We start from the raw sequence: 10,441 nt of genomic DNA, 5'->3' as shown, positions 1-10,441 counted from the left end.
TTCCATGCAGACTTTTTAAAAGTCACAGAATAACAGGATGGAGTAAATTTAAGATTAGGAAACACAAGAAACAAATAAAAATGAAAAATAAACCTACAAAGTTTGGATGCTTCTAAAACGATTCTAAAATCTGGCAGTATTTTTATGTTCACGAAGTCTTACTGGTACAAGCATAGCCATAAAATATAGACATAGCTTTTTCATCTGTAGGGTTAGGCAAACAATTCCAAAGCCAAATCTTAAAACAGAGCCTTTGAGAGGATAGAATCACTTCCATAATTCATCAAATACTTTTTTTCCATTGAGAGATCTTATCAGCCTTCCCAGGTAGACCAGACAGGAAACACGACCAGATGAGCTAATTCTACTTTATTGTAAGGCTACGTTAACAGAATCTTGCAAGTCTGAAAGTACAGTTCTCCTGCCATCACCTTTACAGCTCAATAACATAGGGAGGGTCCCTTCTGAGCCTCTTGCTCCGTTCACTATGTAGCTATGGGCTATGCTTCCTCTTATCTGACTGTTCCCTAGGCAGCATCTCTTTGCTCAGTCTCCCAAGGTCATCCCCACATACCATTACAGATGTATAATGTACAAGGAGGTTGGTTTCACTTGCTCAATATTTCCATGTATATCAGTCATCCTGAATACTGTATAAAATTAAGAGATAATGGGGAGCTATAAAAGCAACCATTTTGAGTGGATTACACATAGTATAAGTATTTCTTGCCTTTTCACCATTGCTTTCACAATGGTTGAGGTTCTGTTATCAAAAATTCTTAACTTTCTGTTCAGGATCCTCAAAATGCTCTGGAGTCCAGAAGAAATGTTTGGCCTAAGGGGACTAAAAAATGTGCTTCTGACCATGGGAAAAGACTCTACCATAAAATCTGCCATTCTGCTACATTTTGCAAAAATTATTACTAGATACCGATAATGGTAAAGACTGTGAGAACTTAAGATCAGATGTGTTAAACCATATAGTAGAAGCAATCCTCTATATGGAAGACAGACAAAGAGAGGAGCAAGCACGGTGGATGCATTATTAACCAAAAGAGAAATAGAAATTACAATGCACTGCTGGAACTCAGAAACTGTTTTCAGGACCTTGGAGATGCAAGAGGCTCTGGTTATTCAGGATATGATGGGGAGGCTGAGAAAGAAATAGAAGGGAGAGTAGACATAAACAATCAAGAGATAGAAGTTGAATCTCTTGGCAGCTTATCCTATAATTCAATGTTTTTCAAACTTGGTAACTTTAAGATGTGTGAACTTCAACTCCCATGCTGGCTGGGGAATTCTGGGAGCTGAAGTCCACACATCTTAAAGTTGCCAAGTTTGAAAAACACTGCTATAAATGATGACTTGGTCCAGGAAGCAAGAAACCTGGGAAAAAGCATTTCAAATAATATAAAGGGGCTCTGTATGAACAAACTTACTATTAATGAGGATTGGAAATTTCTTACAGTTTCTAAGATTCTGTATTTTCCTAAGATTAGCACTAAGAATAACTTAATGAAGTCTACATAATTCTTGCTTCTTTGATCTTGCCTAGCAATATGGAGCTTGACAAAGGGGAAGAAGCAGAATTACTGCAGAAAGCAATCCAAGGTGATGAATCCCTAAAGGGCAGAGCGTGTGCAGCTGTGGGCCTTTAAGAGACAAAAAGAAGAGTCATGGTACTTGCTGATTTGCTACTGCAAAGAACTGAAACAAACATGTTCACCAGATCCAAATTTGATGTTACTAGAGTCAAGGATGCAACAGTACAGCTTCTAAGCCTTATTGAATCCACTGCCAGTTAGTCCTTCTGCGGATACATTTGATGATAAATGAGGCTGTAAAGGACAGTTATACCCATATCTTCTTAGTCTGGGAAGGAAGTTCAAAACCCAGGGGTTCAGGTAGTATTTTTGCCCATCTATCCAATTCAAGGAAGAAAACTGGAAAGGGGAAAAGGAATAATACAATTCATGACTGCCTACACAAATGGTGCTGATGGGAGACATTTAGTTTCTTGGACCATTGTCTGAGGTTTAAGATGATGAACTGCTGGCATTCATGATTGACAATATGGATTGTACCTCACAGGAACTGGTAAAAAATGTGTTAGGCCAAAGGATGACAAGATTTATTAGGAGAGCTTTAAACTGAATTCTATAGGAGGTGGAGATGAAAACCCTGAAGTAAGAACCTTAGATAAACACTTGTGTACTCTAGAAATGAGATTGTTGCTAAAATGGGATCTCTTAAGCTACTGAAAGAAAAACCAGAAAGAACACTGGATCATTAAGTTCATGGCCTTCATTTTCTATGTAATAATACTTAGAGTATGGGAAATAAACAAAACAAGCTTGAGCTCTTGGTACAGAATGGCAAATATAAATTTATAGGTATAAAGGAAAGTTGGTGAGATAATTCCCATGACTGGTATATAGCAACTGAAGAATATTATTTGTTCATGACTGGTATATAGCAACTGAAGAATATTATTTGTTCAAAAGAAACAGAAGCAATAGAAAGGGAAGAAGAATTGCACAATTTTTTTAAAAAATCTACTTCCTGCTCAGAAATCCAAATGAATGAACTTGGAAGTGCTGTTGGGAGCCCCTGAATTAAGATACGTGGTAGAACAAATAAAAGCAAAACCATTGTTTGACTCTATTATTACCCTCCCAAACAATGAAGCATGAATGATGCCTTCCCAAACCAAATAGCATTTATTTCAAAGAGGCATGAAATCATAGTGATGGGACACTTTAATTCTTCCAAGACACATGGTGAGACAAACTCTGCCAACTCTGCATGTTCCTTCCAGGAAATGCTTAACTTGTCCTGTTGAAGCTTTCTTCTTCAGAAGACGAAGGAAGATACAAGAAATTCAGCTATCATTGGTTGATCAATTGAGAACATTTAGTCGAAAAAGTGAACGTAGCAGGAGAAGTGGGGAAACTGATCATGCGAGGCTGGAATTCTTGATTTTAAAGGAAACTAAAGTCGAGCAAAATCAAGCATGTATCTTGGACTGCCCCCACCAACAAAAAAAAAAAAGATTTTAATAAACATAAAGCAATGATAAGTAGAATTCCATAGTAGGAGCAGGTAAGGAGAGCTCAAGAAGTATGTGAGTTCTTAAAGAAGGACAAATTAAAAGTGCAATGTCTAGTCATTCCAGTGAGGAGAAAAGTGGAGGATAGCAAAAGAAACCAGTATGGCTACATAAAAAGCTTAGTGAAAATCTGAAAACAAATTCAAAACAAAAAAGTACTCATATAGGAAAAGAAAAGAGCATCAGGTTGTGAAGCAAAAGTACTGACAAGTAGCCCAAAGAGTTGGACTGATGTCAGGAAAGAATGAGCTGAAATTTGCAAAGGATATTAAAAGTAGCAAATAGGGATCCTTTAAAATGTTCACAATAAAATGAAAAGAATCAGTATACAAACTGCTCAATAAAGAGGACAAAAAATTAAAAGATATCAAAGACAAAACAGATTTACTCAACTATTTTTCCTATGTATTCTATTAGCAGATCATGAAGGGCCCTATGAAGGGGCAGGATTGATGCTTAAGACTGATAGAAACATGGACACAGAAGACTTTTTCATTTTGAATGAGTCTAGGATGTCTAGCATGAATTGCATTCTAAGGTGCTAAAGGAACTAGCTAATTGTCTGATCCTTAAGTATTATCTCTTAGAAATCCTGAAGAATTGATGAACTGCCAGATGACTTGAGGAGAACAGTTGCTGTCCTTACTCTCAAAAGGTGGAGCACTGGGGGAGGAAGATCCAGCAGACTGCAGACCAGTCAATCTGACATTGATACCTGGGAATATTCTAAAGCAGATCATAAAGAGATTGATCTATAAGTATCTTTGAAACAATGCAGTAATTACCCGATATCAGAATAGTTTTGTTGAGAAAAAAGTCTTTCTAGATTAATTATATCTTATTTTTTTATTGGCTATCTTCATTAGATTATGAGAATACAAAGTATCCCTTGACATGCTAATTGACAATTTACCTGGCAAGGGCTGGATGATGTCTGAAAGTTATTTTCCAATCTAATATAAGTGCGATCACTCCAAGTTGCACAGGGGTCTTCCTGGAGGAAGTAGAAGAGGTGCTTCAGCTGCCTAGAGAGGTCACATAAGCTCAATGCAAGGATTCAGAGTGACTCTCTTCCAGAGAAAGTTCTAGAAGAGTGGAAAACAATTCACAGTTTACATGAACTGGACCTATGAGGCTAAATAACACCCCTGTTTCAATTATTGTTAGCCCTTTGAGGAAGACCAGATCAAGAAACAAACAATAGCAGGGATTCCAGGAATGCTCTTTATTGTAGTAAGTAGAATAACTGAATCTTGAATGTCTTTCTAAGCTCTGTCCCATCTTCTACTAAACAAAATCAAAGTGGGGTTATTTTGAGATTGTTTCTCATGCTTCATTCTAACACAGGACTATCTTTTCTACAGGTCCCCCCTTAACAGCTCACTCCTTCCTTGTCCCTTAATGGCTCTCTCATACTTTCCCCAAATCAGCTCTACATTCCTTTACAATTACAAGCATGTATATTTCCATATTCTGGTTTGGTTTCATAAGTAGCAGATAAGAGATTAAAGCCCTTTACTCTTCATTTAAGGTTCCACTCCATCTTGAGTCATGTGAGGAAAAAGAGAAAATTAGTGCAATATATAACTTGACCTTTAATTTCATGGAATATTTCATCATCTTTTACAGCTATCAATAGAATCACATAAAGCTTGGTCACCTGGGAAGCCATTAGTAAGTTTCTCAGTCGATATTTCCTATGCTACGTGAAGCCAATGGGCAGATGGTGTTGAATTTCAAGCAGCTGCCACAATTCTGCTTATTTCTGAGACACTGGATTGAGACCCTTCATAGTGTCTAAAGCCTGTGGCTAAAAAAGAAGCCACCCCAGGCAAGAGTTTGTAGTTCATCTCCTGATAAATGAACATGTAGAACATAAAGTCATTTTTGTTCTGTTCAAATCTTGCTTGTAAAATGCTGGAGGGCATTCTACTCCAGAATCCTTGATGGGATAATCATGATCCCTTGCAGCAGCTTTCCCCAACCAGAAGCCAACCAGAAACATGATGCAATTGCTGCCATAATAGAATGTCAAATCCACTCAATCAGAGAAGACCAAGTGAAGGAAAGCTGTCTTATAATGAAAGTCACATGTGGGTTTTTCATCACACCTTCGGCCTCAAAATAAGATGAAAGCTGGAGGCAGATCACTGGAAATTTGCATTACTGTAACATGTGTTGTAAGAAATAATTAATTAAATGGGATTCACTAGAAGGCCAATGTGAGGAACTGAAGATTAGGTAGCATTAGGGAGCAAGGTATAAACAAGTGCCATCTCCCCTTCCTTTAAGCTCCAGGCCAGTGTCATTTCCATGCTTTCAGCAGGCAAGGAGATCTTCCTCTGTGCTTCTCTGATGCATGGAGAAATGGCATAGTTCTATGCAAATAAATTCAGAATAAGCAGCCCTGGTTTTTCCGAGTCCTGATAAAGTTGGGCAGGTGCTGTTACCTGCTGGTGTTGGCCTTGGAACTTATGTTGTAAGGCTTGGCTGGGTGCCTTTGAGGCTCTCCTGAATCCTTTCAGGCATGTAGGTGCATGCCCAGAAGACCCTTCTGCTAGGGAATAGCTAATAAACTGAAGCTTTCCAGGCTAGTTATACTCTCATATAGATGGAGGACTATGAAATTTGTAAAGGTAGTTGTGGCTATTAAAGTTTCAGAATACAATCTACTGTTGATTCATCAAGATTTAAATACCTACTGTTCCCTTAACATTGAGCAGAAAAGGAGCTTTTCTATTACAATAATTTTAATGTACTGTGAATTATATTCTAAAGGGTATATATTCTTGAATTCCATTTAGGAATTTATCTTTATTTCCTTTTAATGCAATAAAGACAAGTTTCACTGAATAGTCAAATGGAATTTATCAGTTTAAATTACTCTAAAAACAATCTATATTAGCATTTTAGGTTTTCTCCCCTGAAAACACTTGAAAATTGCTGGAAACCTCAAAAGACCTGTTAATTTTGTTGTTGTACATACATACAAAGTGGATAGTTTAATACATGCAATTTTTGTTTTTGCAATACAGTGATGTACCTACTTCTGTTAAAAGAGATGGTAATATTTGTCAGAATTAGTAGGACCAAGAAAAATTGTCAGCTGTTTTATAATGTTTCTATAGTTTACTTGACTGAGGCTTGTGAACCATTGGTAGTCCATGATTATAGTTTTATAATCTGTACTGTTACTGACAGTTGGATCCAGGTTGGTCCCTCAAAATCAAAAGCTACTTCAAAGCATTATATAAGGCCATAGCAGTTTGAAGAAATGATATCTAGGAAAATCTGCTATCCTAAATAGGACATGGAAGCTCTGGGATGTTGTCCTTGTAATGAGTACCTGTCCTGTAAAAACAGAAAACAGGAATCTTTGAGGGGTCATTGACTCATATGATTTGATCTTGTGAGCTATTGACATACTTTTGGAACAATATTTTAATATATATAAGTAAGTTTATCAGCAAATTTCTTAAAGTTAATATTACATTAAATTATACTTCAAAACTGTGGAATTTGGCTGGTTTTGTAGTACTTTGGCTATATCAGGTGTGGGGAACTGCTAAAAGAATTATTTTGATAAATTGGAACAGTACTATTATTCCAGATATTAATGATTGGATTCAGGACAAGAGTATTGAAAAGGCAATCTTTCTACTAATTATAAAATGATGCATTATGTTTCTCTTTGCAACAGATTTCATGGTGTTTTACAACAACACAGTTTTATTCTCTTTTAAATTTGAAATTTTTACATATTGTTTAATATTTGATATATTGGTTTTATGCTTAGATTGTTCATGTTTTTTTTTCTGTTTTCTGTTTTGTTTGTTATTGTTTATCATCAATTATGTTCTTTTCTTTTCTACTGTTCCCAGTTTGTTTTTGTATTCTTTTTTGTAGTTAGTTGGGTTTTTTTTTTTGTATTTTCTATATTTTTTTCAAACCTTCAATAAAAAAGAAAATATTTTGTGTTTCATTGGAAAATAAGTATCCTCTTGATAACAGTGCTGCTTATTCATTTTTTAACACAATTCACATTTTGGCATCAACTATTAGAGGCCAATGATTCTAGTATAAACTGAGAATACCAGGGTAGTTCCCTGAGACAGATGGCAGGTGACAATTAAAGGGACACAGATGGCATTGGAGAAAAGACAGACTCAGTACACAAGACTCAGAAAGCATCTAGCCTTCGTTCCCCAGCTGGGGTCTGAGAGGTATGAAAAGATGTAAGCAAAGTCATGAAACTGATGTCTTTTACAATAGACCACTTGGTATCCTGCAGTGAGAAAAAGGCTGCTGGACCTAAGCTTTTTATTGATTGGAAGCTGCACATCCACCTCCCTGAGTCATATTTTTTACAAACATGGGGTAAATACAATGTCTGCTTCTGCTTAGCCACAATTCTTGAATTGGTCATCTTTTTACATGCACCATGAAAATATACACAATTACTTGGGGAGGGGAAAGGCTTGCATGAGTAATTAGATATAGCTAACCATATTTAATATTAATATAGTTCCTAATTCTGTATGTATGTTAACATTAGGCCTGTAAAAAACATAAATACACTGATCCATCTAACCAGACACTGCTATAAAACAAATAGGAACAGCAGTGAAGTTCACTTAACTGCATGAATGTTTCTTAAAAAAAGGGCATTTATTTGAGAAACTTGCATATGGAAAAGAATACATTGGCAAAAGCTGCAGATGTATATTATACAGTACATCCCACCTTTCTACTCAGTTTTGAGCATTCAAGGATGTTAATATTCAACTTAATATAAAATATATACATTGAATACGATAAATACATTAAAACCCATGTAAACTTTAATTAACAGTTAAAAGCATGTCAACAGAGATAGGCCTTGACTGCTCCTCTAAAGCCAGAGAGAGTTAGATTAAACACATGAGGATTTTCCCCTCAGTTTAATGAGGCCTGGGTATTTGTACCCAGTTATCAATAAAAACATCTCAATATATCAAGTGCTATCATATCTATTGACCTTTTTTCAATTAGTTGTCAAGATAGTCTTCCCAAAAATAAAGTTATCTCAATAATGTATTGCCAATCTTGCTTATTATCTTTCAAGTGGTTTAGCATAGCTCACATTGATGAGATTAGAACATCTACCTAGTGCAAAATAATGGATAATGTCCACTTGGATCAAACAAAAGCCAACACTGTGTTTTCTGCAATGTCTGGAAAGATGCCTATGGAAAAATCACAAGTAGATTATCAAGAAAATAGCTTTGTTCAACAGTTCTGCAGAAAACGATACTCCGATGTGTGCTGTTCAGATCCTGGCGGCTTTATCCTGCAAGAATTTGACTAATTTCCTTTTACAGCTATCATCCAACTTTGTGATGGTCAATTTAATAGGTAATCTATGTGGAAGCATGCATTCATTCACCCATCTGAACCTCCCATTAGATTCAGCTTCATTGGAGGACCTCTAGTTCCAGCGATATGGCACAGAGCTGTTCCCGCTGTCAAAATGATTTGGAAGAAATTTATTGAACCTGCGGGAGAGCAAGCCTGGCATTTCATTGTCATTTGGCCTGTTTTAAGGTAGAGAGGTACCGCAACTCATCTGTTTTCCAATCGTTTGCAAAGCCTGCATAGCCCTAGTAAGAAAGCGAGATTCAGATAAATCTCCATTTTGTCCCTTCTTTCCTCTAAGTAAAAAAGAACAAGTATTGTAACCTTTTCTTTGTTGATCCTGCCTTCTGATCATTTTGATTAATCTTTTGGGCAGCTTCTAGTTATACAAAATCATTTTGAACCTATAGCAAGCTGAACTACACACAGAATTCCAAGTATGGCCTTAGGGAAAGAGCAAAATTACATCAGGAAGAAGAATATATCAGATGTAAGTGAATCTGAACAGTTAGTCTCAGATGTCTGAAGTTGCATATGTTTCAGTAGATCAGCTGGTCTGTGTCAGTTGTGGATATGGATGACACATGGATTCTATAGAATTAAAACTGCAATTTTTGAAACATACATGGATTTGTAATATGTTTTTCTGGTACTATTTATAATCAGGCAGTTCTTGCTAACTGTCCACCATTACCTCTAAGTTTCTATTTCATCTTCTCATTTCGTTCTATTATCTGTATTATAGTTTGTACAGTTTGCAAAATATATTCTATTGCTGTGTTTACACAGCAGACTAAACCATAAACCAAGTAAAAAACCCACTTCTGATCATATGACATGCCATGCCCAAACCAATAAACCATATTATAGTTTAGTGTGATGGCCTGGTTCACACGACATGCTAAAACAATATCTGGGCTGTCATCTGTTAATCCACAAATAACCCAACCATATTTTAGTCCACTCTAGTGTATTGTACAAAAATAGCACAGGTTATATATACAGGAACCATGATGAGGAGGCAAGGAAGACAGCAACATCCAAGTACCACCAAAGGATGACAAGTCCTGAAGAGCCAGCTCAATGGGAAGAACAAGATCCATGCCATCAACACTTATGCCCTGACAGTCATCAAATACCCTGCCGGTATAGTGAGCTGGCCAAAGGAGAACATGGAGGCTGCTGATGTGAAGACCCAGAAGCTCCTCACAATGTACGGATGCTTCCACCCCAAGTCCAACACCCAGAGACTGTACACCAGCTGGAAAGAGGGCAGATGGGGTCTGGTCAGTGTCAAAGCCACTATCCTGGATGAAACCCAGAACTTCCAGGACTACATCAGTAAGATGGGACCCAAAGATGAGCTGCTGAGAGAATGCCTGAGGCAGCAGCAGACATGGCAGGAAGTTCAAGCAGAGGAAGTGCCATGGCAAGAAAAGATCCTGCATGGGATGTACCATCAACAGATAGCTGAGGTGGCTGACATTGGGAAATCCTACCAATGGCTAGAAAAGACTGGACTTAAAGACAGCACTGAGCCGCTGATCATAGCAGCACAAGAACAGGCACTAAGCACCAGATCCATAGAAGCAGTGGTCCACCATACTAGACAGAACCCAAGGTGCAGACTGTGTGGAGAGGCCTCAGAGATAGTCCAACACATAGTGGCAGGGTGTAAGATGCAGGCAGGAACTGTGTACACTGAACAGCACAACCAAGTAGCTGGCATTGTGTACAGGAACATCTGTGCAGTGTACAGGCTAGACCCTCCCAAGTCCAGATGGGAGATTCCACAGAAGATTGTGGAGAATAACAGGGTGAAGATCCTGTGGGACTTCCAGATCTGGGTGGACAGGAAGGTACTGGCCAATCAACCAGACCTCATTGTAGTAGACAAGGACCAGAAGACAGGGATGGTGATAGATGTAGTAGTGCCAA

Source organism: Python bivittatus, unplaced genomic scaffold, assembly GCF_059951505.1.
Source record: "Python bivittatus isolate LINGU-HERP-01145 unplaced genomic scaffold, Pbiv_v1 ctg000840_np1212, whole genome shotgun sequence".
NCBI lineage: Eukaryota > Metazoa > Chordata > Lepidosauria > Squamata > Pythonidae > Python > Python bivittatus.
The sequence above is the reverse complement of the archived record's forward strand: the minus strand, read 5'-3'. Positions refer to the sequence as shown.